Source organism: Pleurodeles waltl, unplaced genomic scaffold, assembly GCF_031143425.1.
Source record: "Pleurodeles waltl isolate 20211129_DDA unplaced genomic scaffold, aPleWal1.hap1.20221129 scaffold_97, whole genome shotgun sequence".
In the NCBI taxonomy this organism is placed as follows: domain Eukaryota; kingdom Metazoa; phylum Chordata; class Amphibia; order Caudata; family Salamandridae; genus Pleurodeles; species Pleurodeles waltl.
The window spans coordinates 1,113,840-1,130,531 of record NW_027150408.1 but is presented as its reverse complement, the minus strand read 5'-3'; the positions used below and the strand labels follow the sequence as shown (position 1 = coordinate 1,130,531).

Genomic DNA, 16,692 nt, shown 5'->3' with positions numbered 1-16,692 from the left:
AAGAACATTTTATACCCAAGAAAATAAAAAATGTGAATCAGATACTTACCAAAGCAACAGCATTAAAGAACAAAATAATAATCAACAAAAATACATGAAAACGAAATAAAGGACATTACTAATACAAAAAAATAAATAATTACGAAGGCTGTTACAATTAACAAAATATTCTTTTTAAAAACCGGACAATTGCCTTGTTTATCGAGCCCTAAAATAAAATAATCACAGGCAAAAAAATAATTGTTTGTATTTATTAGAAAAGCAGTACAATTATTTTAAAGGTAAAACACTGCTACACATTTTTATTTTTTTATCGATACCACTATCATATGCAAACCTGTACGGGAAGAAAAAATTAAACATTCCAAACATCGAAAATCTACTCCCTACCTTAGAATTACCTCCGACAACTATATCTGCAGTAAAAATACCCTAAAACATACTGTAAAAAGAATTATAATTCCACTTACCCGAACGAGGTCTCTGCGTCCCGTCTTGACCAGGAGGAGCACTAAAATTAGAAAACTGACTATTTCACTCATAGGGTATAATAGGAAAAAGAAGGAAATACCAGAAAAAAAAAGGTTAAATAAATGTAAATAAATTTGTAAAAAATTTACAAAAATCTGTAAATATTAAATAATAAATAAAAAAATATTTAGCATTTTTAAAACTATATTATTTTCAAAATAAAAATAAACATTTTTAAAAATAAAATATGTTTTTATTATTTAAAAATTATGTTTGCATATAAAAAAAAAATTTGTGGATGAAAAAAACCCTAACACCAAAAATAATAAAAAAATAATATTTATATATTTTCTGGGATTTTTTAATTAAATAATAAAACTAAAAAAAAGTAATAATAATTCAATTTAATATATATTTATTATTATACTTCCAAAAATATAATTTTAAATAAATTCATATTAATTTTATATTACCAGAAAAAAATCTAACATTTTCCAAATAAAATAAAAAATGTTTTAACAATTTTTAAAAATGAAAAAAACAAAGTACAATTAATAATTAAAAAAAATATTCACAAACAATATTCTACTCCTCAAAATATTATTATAATACATATTTAAATATAAAATTAATACATATCTATTTTGAATTTAAACAAATAAACATCTTTAACACTGAAAAGCAAAAAAAATAAAAAAAAATAAAAAATGAATTCACCATTATTAAAAATAAAATGTCAGTATCAATACACTCCCAACTCATTATCCCTCAATAAACACTATCACTTCCCTAAAAGAAGAATTACACCAATATAAAAAATACCCAAGGATATAAATAAATACCTGAGTATTAATACACTTCCCCACCCATAATCCCTGCATCCCCCATATCCCGCCCCTAATTCAACTCATGTTTAAAAAAAAATAATAATAAAAAGTACCCAAGTGTATAAAATAATACCTGAGTATTAATATACTTCCCACCCATAATCCATACATCCCATCCGTTATCCTGCAGCTTGTTTTAAAAAAACAAATAAAAAATTACCCAAGTGTACAAATTAATACCCAAGTACTAATACACTTCCCCACCCATAACCCCTGCATCCCATATATCCCACCCCTTATCCTGCAACATAAAAAAAAAATGAATACAAAATTACTCAAGTGTATAAATTAATACTTCAGTATTAATACACTTCCCCACCCATAACCCCTGTATCCCACATAACCAGCCCCTAACTACACAGCATGTATTAAAAAAAAAAAAAAAAAATCCCAATTGAATGAATTAATACCTCAGTATTAATAAACTTCCATACCGATAACTCCTGCAACCGGAATATCCCATCCCTTACCCCATAGCATATTTTTTAAAAAGGAATAAAAATGTACCAAAGTATATAAAATAATACCTGAGTATTAATACACTTCCCCACCCATAACCCCTCCATCCCATCTATCCCGTCCCTTATCCCACAGTTTGTTTTTAAAAAAGAAATACAAAATTACCCAACTGTATAAATTAATACCTAACTACTAATACACTTCCCCACCCATAAAAAGCTGCATCCCATATATCCCACCCCTTACCCGCATCGATTTTTAAAATTGGAATAAAAAAATTACCCCAGCGTATAAATTAACACCTGGGTATTAATACACTTCCCCACTCATAACCCCTGCATTCCATATATCCCGCCCCTAAATCCACAGCATAAATTCCAAAACTTTAAAAAAAACAGTGTATAAATTAATACCTAACTATTAATACACTTCCCCACCCATAACGTCTACATCCCATACACCCCATCCCTTAATCCACAGCATATCCTTAATTTTTTTAAAAAAAATACTCAAAGTCCTTATGAAATACCCAAGTATTAATGCACTCCCCACCCATATTTCACAATTACTAATACACTTTCCCACCCATAACCCCTACATCCCACATATACCGCCCCTTAATCCACATCATGCCACCCCATAAAAAAAAAACCTCAAAGACATAATTTAATACCCGAGTAATAATAGCATCCCTACTCATAACCCCTGCATCCCATATATCCTACCCCTAAATCCACAGAATGATTAAAAAAAAAAATACCCAAGTATATACATTAATACCTAATACCTAAAAAAAAAAAATTACAAAAAAAACTCAACCATTCAAATTACTAGCACAATATTAAGACACTTTCCCACCCATAAAACCAAAATCCCATAAAAACCGCACATAATTGCGCTACATCTCTCCAAAAAACGACACAAAAACAATGCAGTTTAAAATCCATACTTCAGTATCAATACCCATACCAAAACATAACCCCTGCATACCAAATATGTAAAATATATATATTTATTTATATATCTATATATATATATATATATAAAATACATATATATATAAATAAATATATATAGAAAAAATATATATATTATAAAATATGTATAAAATATATATATACATAATAATACAATAATTATACATATGTACATTAATATATACAAACAAAAACATTAATAAATACAACATATCCAATAATATAAATATTAAAAATACATGCATATATATATAAACAAATAATAATTAAAATTTAAACAAATAAAAAACAAAAAACAAAACTTACCTTAAATTTGTTGTTAAAAAACAAAACTTACCTTAAAATTTGTTGTTCTGGTATTCGTTGTTAAGGCAAAATCGTTGGTAAGGCAGTAGTTGTTCTGAACTTCGTTGTAAAGACCTAGTAGGTGTTCAGGATTCGTTGTTCAGGCAAGTAGTTGTTCCAACGTAGTTGTTCAGGTTGTTTCCCCCACTGGAACAGAGCATCTCTGGCAGGTGAGGTGTGCCACTGGGAATATTCTGTTAAGGGGGGAGGGGTTGAGGTACCCACTATGGAGAAGCACTTATTGGTTATTCTTTAAGCATGCTTTATGTGTTATCATCTTATGTGATTCCAGGGCGCTGGCCCATTCAGAATCATGCCTAAGTTGCATCAGGGATGTGTCGACGTGTTCCAATGGCTTTACAAAGCCAAGTGATAAGATCTCACCTGTGTCCCCTTTGATATATTGTACGTACAACTTTGTGTCTAGTTTTTTCTGTAAGGGTTTACCATAGGAAGTTCATTGAGGCAGTAGGCATCAGTATGTGATGAATTGTCCTGGGAGATGGCATAGTCCTCGTCAAAAGTTAAAAGCTGGCCATCCCGGAAGAGGTCTTCCACTGTGTCAAATGAGTGTGCCTGCCAGTCTGGTAGCTGCTCTCTTGTCAATGAGACCTACACGCTGGTGAGGCCCTGTATTGCAATGTTAGGGGCATATGGAGCAATCTGGTTTGTTTGTTAGGCGAAAGTTTCTGGTTAGAGATTTCCATGGCAACCATCCAGGAAGGGAGCAGGGCATCATCAGTGGAGATCTTGAATGTGTTTTTGCCCGCCAGCCATCGAGCCACCCACTCAAGCTGTGCCGCAGGTAGTAAGACTCGAAACAGGGGGCCCCTCAAACCTCCCTGAACCACTGGCAACCCATCATCTTCCATCATTCCAGAATGTATCCCCCACCACGTGATCTAGATCACAGAAGAAGTGGCATGGTGGAAAGCCTGGTACGTTGACAAAATAATACTGCAATTGGGGAAGGATTATCATCTTTGACAATGCAATCATGCCGGTGAGGGCTCTGGGGAGCTGCTGCCAGAGTTGCCCTCAAATTAGTCTTCCTGCAAGTGGTGAAGTGGAACCCCAGGTAACGGGAGGCTGTGGACTTCCAAGCTTAGGGTGTAGGGGCAATGCTGGTGGTGTGGGGTTTCACCTCGGAACAAGAAAGTATAGAATTTTCCCCAGTTAACTTGGAGCCCAGTCACCGCTTCGAAGTCCTGAAAGGCAGATGTCAAACAGGAGGTGTCGATTTGTGTGTCTCGGATGTAAAGTAGAACATAATCTGTGTAAAGGGACACTATATGCGTGTCTCCGTGCAGCTGTATCCCCCCAAACGGGGCTTTTCCAACTGAGGCAGTGCGCCATTGGCTACATGGATATGGAGAACAGGATTGGGGAGATGGGACAACCCTGTCGTGCGCCACGATCAACAGGAAAGGGGAGCAATATTAGGCAGCCCACTTGGACCCTTGAAGAGGGGTTTATGTTTAGTAGTTTGGTGTAGGTTAGGAGGCATGGACCTAGAACGAAGGATGATAGGGTCCCAAACAGGTACTCCAGGAGAGGCAATCAATACAGACTATTAGGCTGATCTAGTATATAGTGGGGAGGCCTGGTTTATTACGTTGAATAGTCGACAGATATTATAGGGGTGGCCAGTTAGCTGTGTAGGTCAGAGTGATACATACTGAAGAATGGCAGATTGCAAATGTAATGTCCGGCCTGTAGGCAGGGTGATTTCTGTTATTGTAGGGGACCGCCACACCAGCAGTTAGCCAGGTTTGTCCCCTTATGAGTGGATTCGAGCTGTGTATTTGCTAGAGTTGGGCTGGCAATCTGAGAGATACTGCAGTATGGTGCCTCAGGAAGCCCTAGTTAATAGCGTGGAGCAGACTGATTAAAAAGCCGCCTACAGTGTTGAAGAAAGGAGTGGATGGGCCCCAGACCCGTGGTCTTTGGTTTTTACAGGTAGTCTGCCAATGGCAGGGTCATAACCTGGTCAGGAGTTCCATTGGCATGCTTCACTTGGCTTTAGCCTGGCATGACTCAGCACGTACCTAACTAGTGCACTTTGTCCAGAAGGTCTTGGGTGGTCTGTTTTTGGGTCTTCAGCTGTGGTGCCATCTCTGTGATATTACGTTCCGTGTTGGTGAACCGGGAAGCCAGTTTTCGCAGGTCCTTCCGACCAAATTCCACACATATCTCCTTTATGTGCGCTTCTACTGATGAGCAAGAGGATTTATTGGTAAGTAGGTAAATAGGATGGTGGCCAGTTTTTCACCTAAGTCCTGTGGAGAACTGGAGGTCTTTGCCCCATGTCAAGGCTCCTCCCCATGATGGAGTGTGGGATAGGGTAGACAGGGGTGAGGTTTTGGTGATTTCGGTTTACCCATGGTGTGTTCCCAATCTACCACACCAATACGTTACTGGATCACTGTATGCAGGATGACTCCAACCATGGTCCATGGGTAAAAGTCTGCGAGTGTCAGCTGTGGTCTTTGTAGCCAGCCCCCCTACACCCTCCCCCCACCTGTGCCGGGTATGCCCCGGTGTGGTATGCAGGGTTGGGTCTGGCCAGTCGACAACCAGATGCAGCACTGTCTTAGTCCGGGGGGGAGGGTTTGCACACCCTGGGGTGAGCATGGACGGAAGTTGATAGCCCTTGATTCGGGTCCCCACAGTCTGTTTAGGAGCAGAGGGTGTCGTGCTGCAATCGTGCACTGGATGATCCTGATTCCTATGCACTCCCTCTGCCCCTAGCCCTCTCCTGAAGACTGCCTTTTGGGGGGCCGGTGAGATGAGTGCGTTTACTCGTTGGGGAAGCTTGGATGTCACCTGACTCATCACCTCTAAGTCCACAGTGCCATCAAGCAGGGCCACCCGGTCCCACAGCTGCATCATCAAGGAAGGTGAGGTGATGTTGAAGAGCAGGCACGACTCCCTCCATGAGTCTCTCCCAGTGCCGGCATCCTCTGGAGTTGCTCCACAGAGGGGGTACCTCAGGGTTGGCCCGCCGTCAATAGTCGTGTTCCATTACTTCCTTTCACTAGTCTAAACTCCAGGGCAAGTCCACCGTCCGGGTATGGAATCAGGCCTCCCTAGGACCCCAGGCCTGCATGTCAGGGTTGCACTGAAGCAGTGGGGTACCTCACCTCTGTCTGGGGATGACATGGGTCCTTCTGTAAATTCTTGTTGTATTCAGTCCCACTGGGGCCTGTCATTTTTGTGTGACCCCCCACACTGGGGTCGGGTGCTGAGCGGGGAAGAGGCCGACAAGTTGTAGGAAAGTACCATCTTGCCTGGCATGTTACCCCCATTTTTCACTGTATATATGTTGTTTTAGTTGTATGTGTCACTGGGACCCTGGTAACCCAGGGCCCCAGTGCTCATAAGTGTGCCTGAATGTGTTACCTGTGTAGTGACTAACTGTCTCACTGAGGCTCTGCTAATCAGAACCTCAGTGGTTATGCTCTCTCATTGCTTTCCAAATTGTCACTGACAGGCTAGTGACCATTTTTACCAATTTACATTGGCTTACTGGAACACCCTTATAATTCCCTAGTATATGGTACTGAGGTACCCAGGGTATTGGGGTTCCAGGAGATCCCTATGGGCTGCAGCATTTCTTTTGCCACCCATAGGGAGCTCTGCCAATTCTTACACAGGCCTGCCACTGCAGCCTGAGTGAAATAACGTCCACGTTATTTCACAGCCATTTTACACTGCACTTAAGTAACTTATAAGTCACCTATATGTCTAACCTTTACCTGGTAAAGGTTGGGTGCAAAGTTACTTAGTGTGAGGGCACCCTGGCACTAGCCAAGGTGCCCCCACATTGTTCAGAGCCAATTCACTGAACTTTGTGAGTGCGGGGACACCATTACACGCGTGCACTACATATAGGTCACTACCTATATGTAGCTTCACCATGGTAACTCCGAATATGGCCATGTAACATGTCTATGATCATGGAATTGCCCCCTCTATGCCATCCTGGCATTGTTGGTACAATTCCATGATCCCAGTGGTCTGTAGCACAGACCCTGGTACTGCCAGACTGCCCTTCCTGGGGTTTCACTGCAGCTGCTGCTGCTGCCAACCCCTCAGACAGGCAGCTGCCCTCCTGGGGTCCAGCCAGGCCTGGCCCAGGATGGCAGAACAAAGAACTTCCTCTGAGAGAGGGTGTGACACCCTCTCCCTTTGGAAAATGGTGTGAAGGCAGGGGAGGAGTAGCCTCCCCCAGCCTCTGGAAATGCTTTGTTGGGCACAGATGTGCCCAATTCTGCATAAGCCAGTCTACACCGGTTCAGGGACCCCTTAGCCCCTGCTCTGGCGCGAAACTGGACAAAGGAAAGGGGAGTGACCACTCCCCTGACCTGCACCTCCCCTGGGAGGTGTCCAGAGCTCCTCCAGTGTGCTCCAGACCTCTGCCATCTTGGAAACAGAGGTGCTGCTGGCACACTGGACTGCTCTGAGTGGCCAGTGCCACCAGGTGACGTCAGAGACTCCTGCTGATAGGCTCCTTCAGGTGTTAGTAGCCTTTCCTCTCTCCTAGGTAGCCAAACCCTCTTTTCTGGCTATTTAGGGTCTCTGTCTCTGGGGAAACTTTAGATAACGAATGCATGAGCTCAGCCGAGTTCCTCTGCATCTCTCTCTTCACCTTCTGATAAGGAATCGACTGCTGACCGCGCTGGAAGCCTGCAAACCTGCAACATAGTAGCAAAGACGACTACTGCAACTCTGTAACGCTGATCCTGCCGCCTTCTCGACTGTTTTCCTGCTTGTGCATGCTGTGGGGGTAGCCTGCCTCCTCTCTGCACCAGAAGCTCCGAAGAAATCTCCCGTGGGTCGACGGAATCTTCCCCCTGCAACCGCAGGCACCAAAAAGCTGCATCACCGGTCCCTTGGGTCTCCTCTCAGCACGACGAGCGAGGTCCCTCGAATCCAGCGACGCTGTCCAAGTGACCCCCACAGTCCAGTGACTCTTCAGCCCAAGTTTGGTGGAGGTAAGTCCTTGCCTCACCTCGCTGGGCTGCATTGCTGGGAACCGCGACTTTGCAGCTACTCCGGCCCCTGTGCACTTCCGGCGGAAATCCTTTGTGCACAGCCAAGCCTGGGTCCACGGCACTCTAACCTGCATTGCACGACTTTCTAAGTTGGTCTCCGGCGACGTGGGACTCCTTTGTGCAACTTCGGCGAGCACCATTTCACGCATCCTCGTAGTGCCTGTTTCTGGCACTTCTCCGGGTGCTACCTGCTTCAGTGAGGGCTCTTTGTCTTGCTCGACGTCCCCTCTCTCAGCAGGTCCAATTTGCGACCTCCTGGTCCCTCCTGGGCCCCAGCAGCGTCCAAAAACGCCAAACGCACGATTTCCGTGTAGCAAGGCTTGTTGGCGTTCTTCCGGCGGGAAAACACTTCTGCACGACTCTCCAAGGCGAGAGGGATCCGTCCACCAAAGGGGAAGTCTCTAGCCCTTTTCGTTCCTGCAGAAACCTCAGCTTCTTCTGTCCAGTCGAAGCTTCTTTGCAACCGCAGCTGGCATTTCCTGGGCATCTGCCCATCTCCGACTTGCTTGTGACTTTTGGACTTGGTCCCCTTGTTCCACAGGTACCCTAGATTGGAAATCCACAGTTGTTGCATTGTTGGTTTGTGTCTTTCCTGCATTATTCCTCTAACACGACTTCTTTGTCCTTAGGGGAACTTTAGTGCACTTTGCACTCACTTTTCAGGGTCTTGGGGAGGGTTATTTTGCTAACTCTCACTATTTTCTAATAGTCCCAGCGACCCTCTACAAGGTCACATAGGTTTGGGGTCCATTCGTGGTTCGCATTCCACTTTTGGAGTATATGGTTTGTGTTGCCCCTATCCCTATGTTTCCCCATTGCATCCTATTGTAACTATACATTGTTTGCACTCTTTTCTAAGACTATACTGCATATTTTTGCTATTGTGTATATATATCTTGTGTATATTTCCTATCCTCTCACTGAGGGTACACTCTAAGATACTTTGGCATATTGTCATAAAAATAAAGTACCTTTATTTTTAGTATAACTGTGTATTGTGTTTTCTTATGATATTGTGCATATGACACTAGGTGGTACTGTAGTAGCTTCACACGTCTCCTAGTTCAGCCTAAGCTGCTCTGCTAAGCTACCATTATCTATCAGCCTAAGCTGCTAGACACCCTATACACTAATAAGGGATAACTGGGCCTGGTGCAAGGTGCAAGTACCCCTTGGTACTCACTACAAGCCAGTCCAGCCTCCTACACAAGTGTGAGGCTGTCTTCATACACAGTGCAACAGTGCCAGTCTCTCTCACCTCCACTGTCCAGCAAAGCCCCGCAGTCAGCCCAGTTGATGACCACTCTCCGTGGATCACTGCAATGAGGCGTCCCCTCTCAATGGGCAGGTGCGGAGAGGGGACGTGCGATAGGCCAGCTCATGTTGTTGCAGGCTGGATAGCCATAATCAGTTGGTGGGAGGGTCACCTCCCCAGCCCCGCAGCTCCTTTATATGCAGATGTTTTGGGGAAAGAGGTGAGGGAGCCTCCTGGGCACCTGATTATGGCAGGATTAATGTTGACTGCGGCATTCAGGTCCTGGAGCAAAGTTACTCCACGGCTGCCATCTTTGGCTCCATGGCAACCCCATAAGCACCCTCTCATACACACACTGTATATAATGGGTTGAGGTTGTAGACTTGTCATCTGGTTTGTTTGTGCACTAGCATACACCACACACAGCCTGTTAAATGTAGCCTTAGGGAGTGGGGCTTGGGTGGCGAGTTGACTAGGAAAGACTGGAAAAAATACGTACATACCACAGGATGATGCGGAATACCAAGTTCAGTACATCCAGCATAATATATTGCATATAGCTTACCTCACTCCCGCAACTCTGTCCCAAATGTTTGGGTCCTCCTCTGGTTGTCCGAGATGCCAACATGCAGGTGCTGACACGATGCACATGTTCTGGAGCTGCTCAGAGTCTGTAACCTTATGAGCGGCAGTGTCCAACTTGCTGAGAGGTGACTGGATGTGTTTCCAATGGAAGTTGCATTGTTGGGATTGTTGAGGTGCTCAAAAACAGATAAAGCTGCTAACCGGTTTATAAACCAAGCATTGCTGATAGCACGCAGACTAATTGCCATGCATTGGAAAGCCCAGGTATTGCTAGATATAGTCCACTGGTGTGCGGCAATACTGAAGTGGGGACAGGGAGAGGAGCTCAGGAGGCAAGAAACATGAGGACTATGCAAATACCCCAGAACTGTGGAATGGGAAGCACTATTACTTGACTTGCACACATACAAACAAGATTTGGTGGCCAGTCACTTAAACCTACCCTGGCGGGGACATAACCTCCCCCCAAGTCCCCTTTCATCCCCATTCCCACTCCTCCGTCATAACCCCTTCCAGCCTGTCCATGGGTGAGTGACAACACCCTTCTGTTACACCCTTTGATGTCCCCAAATAGCTTCCCAGTGGACATTATAGCTCCATGGATGTCACTGTTGATTTTCAATGTTCGCAGTACTTGCTTGAGATGGGAAGATTGAATAGCACTTATGGTAATGGCAGAATGTGAGTTAACATCAACACATGACTTGTTTTTTCCAATGTTGCTGTCTTTAAGGACTGAACCAAGGACTCCTGCTGATACTGATGTGATACTATTTTATTAATGACGATGTAGCTGGATTGCTGATTTTACTAATGATAATGTAACTCACTGATATTAAAAATGTAATTAAAATTGGTTAAAAAAAGTTATTGGAGATGCAGTTGGGTAGTTAGCTTTCACTACAAAATACTAAAGGTAGGTCAACACCAATGAGGGACACATTAGCAAAGCACATTTACTTTCGATAATTATTGAAATTATGAACTATGATTCAATCTCAGGCCCTAGCCATGGATTATGCATTTCCTTTGTCCACTTTATTAATCAGCAGCCTTTACAATCAGAAAAAGCTTTATTTCACAGAAATCTTAGGGAAGGTGTATTCCACATAACCAATCAAACTCTAAATTCATGACATAGTCCATGTTTATGTCCCCTCTCTCTTCATGCGATAAGAATGGTCAGTTCCTTAGTGTTCATGCCTGTTTGGAGCCGTCATTCCCTATAAGAGAAAATACACCTTGTAACTATTCCATGCAGAACCAATATGACGTTCAAGTGGAGGGCAAGCAAATAGCCTTAAATCTCGAATACAGTATTCAAAAGCCTGATAATGGCATAATTGTCATACTACTACCATAGGAAAGTCCCAATTGTATCCTGCCTCAACTTTGTCACGGGACAGCAGAAACCTCTTGCTAAAGCGGGTGTTGATGATCCTTGCCTTCAGGTCCTTAACCCCTTCACAGCCATGGACATAATGCTATATTAATTAGGCCGATCTGCCCCCAGGGAGGGAAGAAGCCATTAGGCACCAGGGATGGTATTTACATTTTTTTTATTTATATTGCTAAGGGAAGCGACCCTTTAGGCAAGGGTCGTTCCCCTGTGAGGGGGGAAAGGGAGGAAGCAATTTTTTTTATTAGACCTTTTCTGCCCCTTTTGGCGCGGGGGAGGGGTGCAGGAGCCACTAGAAACCAGGGATTGTCTTTTTTTTTTAACCTTTATATTGATAAGGGGAGCGACCCCTTACGCAAGATCCCAAATGGCCTAAAGTACAAGTTACTTACCTTCGGTAACAAAATATCTGGTAGAGACATATTCTAGTTGCAGATTCCTTACCTTAGAATTTTCCCCCAGGCGTCAGACTGGATCTGGAGATTTTTCTTCGAGCAGTACCCTTGCGCGTCGGTAGGTGGTGTCGGTCGACTCCGCAGGCGTCGTGGTCGCCGTGATGACGTCGGGAGTAGTACATAGACACCGCCCTTGCGCAGTGATGTCAGTTCTTTTCTTTCTGCACTACGTGCTGATCCGGAGAGAGCTACCCTGGCTATTTTTTGGCCAAATTCAACCGTTTTGTTGACATTTTTGTGTACGACTTTGGTGCGTCAAGATGACCCCGAAGACCGGATTCCAGCCTTGTGAGGACTGCCATCGGACAATGTCGGTGATGGATCCTCATCGCATTTGTCTGTGGTGCCTCGAGCGCGACCACGACCCGAAGTCGTGCTTCAAGTGTCGGGCCATGCACCCGAAAGCCATGAGGGAGCGGTCCCTAAAGCTAATGGCAGCCCGGCACTCGACTCCGCGTAGGTCCTGTTCTCGCTCGAGAGGAAGGTCTTGAGATCGGTCGCGGAGTCATCACCACTCTTCGAAATCCTCAGGTCAATGTAAGAAGAAGAAGTCATCACAGCGTCCACGGCGCCACCTACTGACGCGCAAGGGTATTGGTCGAAGAAAAATCTCTGGATCCAGTTTGACTCCTGAGGGAAAATTCTAAGGTAAGCAATCTTCAACTAGAAGTCTCTATCAGATATTATTTTCGGGCCATTTCTGCCTATTTTGTGAAGGCCCATCTGCCCCCAAGAAGGGGCAGAAAGCCCACCAGGGAAGATTTTTTTCTAAAATAAGAGGGTGGGGGTATGTCCGTACCCCTGCCCCAAATAAATGGGGCCAAAGTTGTTCTGCCCACCAGTGGGCAGATGGGGCAATTACCCTCAATCCACACCCATGGGGGTGGTTTGGTGAGCAGCAAAACTACTAAATGCCAGGGAGTTTAAAAAAAAACAAGAGTGGTGGTGGCTACCAACCAGTATGGGCACGGTAATGCCCCCACCCCAACTGAAGGGGGTAACAGAATTTCAGCTGTTACCCTTCACACTAAAACATCTTAAGCCACGGCAAGCAAGAGGACATTTGATTATTTGGTGTTTTGGTTTTACATTTGGGCCATGAGAGCTTGGCTAACTCTCAAAATCATCCCACTTGGAAGGGTGAGGGCTGCACTTTTAGGACTGTGGGACGCTGCCACATAGAAAAATCCACAAGACCTAGACACATTTCAAAAGTAAACATCTGGGTGAGTCCAGGGTGGTGTGCTTCACATGCATCCTGCACCATTTTCTTACCCACAATGCCCTTTAAACTGCCAACTTTGCTAGAAATCACACATATTTCCCCATGTTTATGAGGGAACCTTCTGGAATCTGCAGGAATACACAAAATTACCACCCAGCATTGTCTCATCTATGCCGATAAAAATTCTGCCCCACTTGTCAGCCTACATTTTTATTTTTTTAAACTGCCCTTTTGGACCTGCTTTGGTTTCCCCTTTAACATGTTTTTGGGTGGTAGGAAATTGGCCCTGGTGGGGTGATCCCACACAGAAATGTGGGAAAAATGTGATTTTTGTTTTTTAGCTAAATTTGAGGTTTGCTGAGGACTCTGGGTAAGGAAACACTGGGGGATCCATGCAAGTCACACCTCCCTGGACTCCTTCGGGTGTCTAGTTTTCAGAAAGTTCTGGGTTTGGTAGGTTTCTCAGTATGGCTGCTGAGCCCAGGACCAAAAACGCAGGTGCCCGCCACCACAAAAACAGGCAGTTTTGAATTTGATAATTTCGATGTATCCAGATAGAGTTTTGGGGCATTTCCTTTCGCGTGCACTAGGCCTACCCACACAAGTAAGGTACCATTTTTATCGTGAGACTTGGGGGAGTGCTGGGTGGAAGGAAATTGGTGGCTCCTCTGACATTCCAGAACCTGGTCACCGAAATGTGAGGAAAAAGTGTTTTTTGGCCAAATTTTGAGGTTTGCAAAGGATTCGGGGTAACAGAACCTGGTGAGAGTCCTACAAGTTATCCCACTCGGGATACCCCTAAGTTTCTAGTTTTCAAAAATGCACAGGTTTGGTAGGTTTCCCTAGGTGCCGGCTGAGCTAGAGGCCAAAATCCACAGCTTGGCACTTTGCAAAAAACAGCTGTTTTATTTGAGAAAACGTGTTGTGTCCATGTTGTGTTTTGAGGCATTTCCTGTCGCGAGCAATAGGCCTACCCACGCAAGTGTGGTATCATTCTTATTGGGAGCCTTGGGGGAACGCTGGGTCGAATGACATTTGTGGCTCTTCTCAGATTCAGGAACCTTCTGTAACCAAAATGTGAGGAAAAATTGTTTTTTTGGCCAAAGTTTGAGGTTTGCAAAGGATTCGGGGTAACAGAACCTCGGGAGAGCCCCACAAGTCACCCCATCTTGGATTCCCCTAGGTGTCTAGTTTTAAAAAATGCACAGGTTTGGTAGGTTTCCCTAGGTGCCGGCTGAGCTAGAGATCAAAATACACTACTAGGCTCCTTCCAAAAAAAACGTCAGATTTCAATGTAAAAATGTGATGTGTCCATGTTGCATTTACTGTCGTGTATTTTAGGACTACGCACACAAGTGAGGTATTATTTTTATCGGAAGACTTGGGGGAACACAGAATAGGAGAACAAGTGTTATTTCCCCTTGTCTTTCTCTACGTTTTTTACTTCGTAAATGTAAGACAGTGTGTAACAAAGACGTCTATTAGAGAAATGCCCACTAATTCACATGCTAGTATGGGGAACCCAGAATTCATAGGTGTGAAAATAACCACTGCTTCTCAACACCTTATCTTGTGCCCATTTTGGAAATACAAAGGTTTCTTTGATACCTTGTAGGAGGCTGGACTGGCTTGTAGTGAGTACCAAGGGGTACTTGCACCTTGCACCAGGCCCAGTTATCCCTTATTAGTGTATAGGGTGTCTAGCAGCTTAGGCTGATAGATAATGGTAGCTTAGCAGAGCAGCTTAGGCTGAACTAGGAGACGTGTGAAGCTACTACAGTACCACCTAGTGTCATATGCACAATATCATAAGAAAACACAATACACAGTTATACTAAAAATAAAGGTACTTTATTTTTATGACAATATGCCAAAGTATCTTAGAGTGTACCCTCAGTGAGAGGATAGGAAATATACACAAGATATATATACACAATAGCAAAAATATGCAGTATAGTCTTAGAAAACAGTGCAAACAATGTATAGTTACAATAGGATGCAATGGGGAAACATAGGGATAGGGGCAACACAAACCATATACTCCAAAAGTGGAATGCGAACCACGAATGGACCCCAAACCTATGTGACCTTGTAGAGGGTCGCTGGGACTATTAGAAAATAGTGAGAGTTAGAAAAATAACCCTCCCCAAGACCCTGAAAAGTGAGTGCAAAGTGCACTAAAGTTCCCCTAAGGACAAAGTAGTCGTGTTAGAGGAATAATGCAGGAAAGACACAAACCAGCAATGCAACAACTGTGGATTTCCAATCTAGGGTACCTGTGGAACAAGGGGACCAAGTCCAAAAGTCACAAGCAAGTCGGAGATGGGCAGATGCCCAGGAAATGCCAGCTGCGGGAGCTTAGAGTGCCGTGGACCCAGGCTTGGCTGTGCACGAAGGATTTCCGCCGGAAGTGCACAGGGGCCGGAGTAGCTGCAAAGTCGCGGTTCCCAGCAATGCAGCCCAGCGAGGTGAGGCAAGGACTTACCTCCACCAAACTTGGGCTGAAGAGTCACTGGACTGTGTGGGTCACTTGGACAGCGTCGCTGGATTCGAGGGACCTCGCTCGTCGTGCTGAGAGGAGACCCAAGGGACCGGTAATGCAGCTTTTTGGTGCCTGCGGTTGCAGGGGGAAGATTCCGTCGACCCACGGGAGATTTCTTCGGAGCTTCTGGTGCAGAGAGGAGGCAGGCTACCCCCACAGCATGCACAAGCAGGAAAACAGTCGAGAAGGCGGCAGGATCAGCGTTACAGAGTTGCAGTAGTCGTCTTGGCTACTATGTTGCAGGTTTGCAGGCTTCCAGCGCGGTCAGCGGTCGATTCCTTATCAGAAGGTGAAGAGAGAGATGCAGAGGAACTCGGCTGAGCTCATGCATTCGTTATCTAAAGTTTCCCCAGAGACAGAGACCCTAAATAGCCAGAAAAGAGGGTTTGGCTACCTAGGAGAGAGGAAAGGCTACTAACACCTGAAGGAGCCTATCAGCAGGAGTCTCTGACGTCACCTGGTGGCACTGGCCACTCAGAGCAGCCCAGTGTGCCAGCAGCACCTCTGTTTCCAAGATGGCAGAGGTCTGGAGCACACTGGAGGAGCTCTGGACACCTCCCAGGGGAGGTGCAGGTCAGGGGAGTGGTCACTCCCCTTTCCTTTGTCCAGTTTCGCGCCAGAGCAGGGGCTAAGGGGTCCCTGAACCGGTGTAGACTGGCTTATGCAGAATTGGGCACATCTGTGCCCAACAAAGCATTTCCAGAGGCTGGGGGAGGCTGCTCCTCCCCTGCCTTCACACCATTTTCCAAAGGGAGAGGGTGTCACACCCTCTCTCAGAGGAAGTTCTTTGTTCTGCCATCCTGGGCCAGGCCTGGCTGGACCCCAGGAGGTCAGCTGCCTGTCTGAGGGGTTGGCAGCAGCAGCAGCTGCAGAGAAACCCCAGGAAGGGCAGTCTGGCAGTACCAGGGTCTGTGCTACAGACCACTGGGATCATGGAATTGTACCAACAATGCCAGGATGGCATAGAGGGGGCAATTCCATGATCATAGACATGTTACATGGCCATATTCGGAGTTACCATGGTGAAGCTACATA

General features: G+C 44.8%; 1 long non-coding RNA gene across 1 annotated transcript in view; it reads right to left on the bottom strand.

The window, feature by feature from the left end:
* Window positions 1-10,990: 10,990 nt before the first annotated feature.
* The window catches only part of LOC138282305 (uncharacterized), an 85,888-nt gene continuing 80,186 nt past the window's right edge, over window positions 10,991-16,692 (bottom strand). Inside the window, exon 3 of the long non-coding RNA XR_011200909.1 lies at window positions 10,991-11,259. This is a non-coding gene — a long non-coding RNA (uncharacterized lncRNA). The remainder of the gene's footprint in view (window positions 11,260-16,692) is intronic.